Source organism: Salvelinus alpinus, chromosome 2 (genome assembly GCF_045679555.1).
Source record: "Salvelinus alpinus chromosome 2, SLU_Salpinus.1, whole genome shotgun sequence".
NCBI lineage: Eukaryota > Metazoa > Chordata > Actinopteri > Salmoniformes > Salmonidae > Salvelinus > Salvelinus alpinus.
In genome coordinates, this window is record NC_092087.1 from 89,936,217 (window position 1) to 89,939,448 (window position 3,232).

The window sequence follows — 3,232 nt, forward strand, 5'->3', positions numbered from 1 at the left end:
AAGGCATCTTATTCCCTTTATAGTGCACTACTTTTGACCAAGGCACCTTATTCCCTTTATAGTGCACTACTTTTGACCAAGGCACCTTATTCCCTTTATAGTGCACTACTTTTGACCAAGGCACCTTATTCCCTTTATAGTGCACTACTTTTGACCAAGGCACCTTATTCCCTTTATAGTGCACTACTTTTGACCAAGGCACCTTATTCCCTTTATAGTGCACTACTTTTGACCAAGGCACCTTATTCCCTTTATAGTGCACTACTTTTGACCAAGGCACCTTATTCCCTTTATAGTGCACTACTTTTGACCAAGGCACCTTATTCCCTTTATAGTGCACTACTTTTGACCAAGGCACCTTATTCCCTTTATAGTGCACTACTTTTGACCAAGGCACCTTATTCCCTTTATAGTGCACTACTTTTGACCAAGGCACCTTATTCCCTTTATAGTGCACTACTTTTGACCAAGGCACCTTATTCCCTTTATAGTGCACTACTTTTGACCAAGGCATCTTATTCCCTTTATAGTGCACTACTTTTGACCAAGGCACCTTATTCCCTTTATAGTGCACTACTTTTGACCAAGGCACCTTATTCCCTTTATAGTGCACTACTTTTGACCAAGGCACCTTATTCCCTTTATAGTGCACTACTTTTGACCAAGGCACCTTATTCCCTTTATAGTGCACTACTTTTGACCAAGGCATCCTATTCCCTATGGGTTCTGGTCTAAAGTAGTGCACTACATAGGGATGCAGCCTAGGACATTAGACATTAACATGATGTGTGAACTAACTAACCCCCTCTGGTGGTTCAAGTGTAGAGAAACCCCTGATGGTTAACCGGTGTAGTCCACTCATGGTAAGGGTACATGGGTTAAGTAAACACTCTAATTCAAGTACACTCTTGTATGCAAGTAAATCTAGGCCTATATTTATTTGCAGAATAAGGTAGAATAAGGTAGAATAAAGTATAATAAGGTAGAATAAAGGTAGAATAGGGTAGAATAAAGGTAGAACAAATGTAGAATAAAGGTAGAACAAAGGTAGAACAAAGGTAGAACAAAGGTAGAATAAAGGTAGAATAGGGTAGAATAAAGGTAGAATATGGTAGAACAAGTAGAATAAAGGTAGAACAAATGTAGAATAGGGTAGAATAAATGTAGAATAGGGTAGAATAAATGCAGAATAAAGGTAGAATAAAGGTAGAATAGGGTAGAATAAAGGTAGAATAAGGTAGAATAAATGCAGAATAAAGGTAGAATAAAGGTAGAATAGGGTAGAACAAAGGTAGAATAAAGGTAGAATAAATGTAGAATAAAGGTAGAATAGAGTTTGAATAAGGTAGAATAAAAAAGATGATATTACAATGACGAGATAGAGAAAAAGAGAGAGAATACTGTAAACAGGTAGAGAGAGGTATGTATAGTGAAGAGAGAGAATACTGTAAACAGGTAGAGGTATGTATAGTGAAGAGAGAGAATACTGTAAACAGGTAGAGAGGTATGTATAGTGAAGAGAGAGAATACTGTAAACAGGTAGAGGTATGTATAGTGAAGAGAGAGAATACTGTAAACAGGTAGAGAGAGGTATGTATAGTGAAGAGAGAGAATACTGTAAACAGGTAGAGAGGTATGTATAGTGAAGAGAGAGAATACTGTAAACAGGTAGAGGTATGTATAGTGAAGAGAGAGAATACTGTAAACAGGTAGAGGTATGTATAGTGAAGAGAGAGAATACTGTAGGAACACAAACACAAAGAGAAGGAAGTTGATAAGGAAGTCGGGGGCAGAAAGAAAAAAGAGACAGGGTGAGAATAGGGAAAGAGAGAGAGAAAGAGAGAGAGAGAGAGAGAGAGAGAGAGAGAGAGAGAGAGAGAGAGAGAGAGAGAGCAGTTTTGGCAGCCAAATATGTGTCCTCCTGCCACAGCCTGAGGGACAGCCAGTGAAAAATGCAAAGTAATGTTGATAATATTTCCCATTTAGCTTAGTTTTGTTTTGTCTTTCGTACCAGGTCATGTGTCTTCTCAGTCATGTTGACACTGGTCTACTACTGTTGCTTTAATGTATTGTTGTTCTGATTAATATTGTTGTTGTAGCTGTTATTAATGGTAATCCCATGTCCACTACTACTATTATTATTACTGTTAGTCCCACCATTTATTTATATATAAATATATATATATTTTGTGTATATATATACATATATATTTTATTTAAATTTTTCGATATGTATACTTTGACAATGTAAGTAATAATAACTTGCCATGTCAATAAAGTCAATTGAATTGAATTGAATTGAGAGAGAGACGATGTCATTGTAAATAAGAACTTGCTCTTAACTGGCTTGGCACTCGTTAAATAAGGGTAAAAAATAAAATTAAAGGGGGGGCAGCAAAGGGAGACAGGATAGAATCAACACTGACCAATAAGAGCGTGGACAGCATCAAGTCTGACCAATTGGATTGATGATGAAACTCAGCAGTGACCAATGACAGCATGATATTCAGAAAACAATTATCATTTGACTGAAAAACAATCTTACAAAGTGATTTTCTATGTTGTGAAGCAGTCTAACTCAGTGAATTTCTACACACACACACACACACACACACACACACACACACACACACACACACACACACACACACACACACACACACACACACACACACACACACACACACACACACACACACACACACACACACACACACACACACACACACACACACACACACACACAGAGTAAAATGTAGTTGTGTCAAGTGCTTAGTGTGAACATGGTGATGGAGTTTGTTGGCCTCTCTCTCACCCACACATATAAACAATCACCCATGCAAGATGTCTGTCCAAGGACAAGATCACAGTGAGTTTTCAGTGTCCTTTTATTCCCTGTGGCATCAGCAATCTGCGCTGAGTGTACAGAACATTAGGAACACCTGCTCCTTCCATCCACTTCGACCAGTGTAGATGAATGGGGAGGAGACAGGTTACAGAAGGATTTTTAAGCTTTGAGACAATTGAGACATGGATTGTGTGTGTGTGTCATTCAGAGGGTGAATGGGCCAGACAAAATATTGAAGTGCCTTTGAACGGGGTATGGTAGTAGGTGCCAGGCGCACCGGTTTGAGTGTGATAAGAACTGCAACGCTGCTGTGTTTTTCACGCTCAACAGTTTCCTGTGTGTATCAAGAATGGTCCACCACCCAAAGGACATCCAGCCAACTTG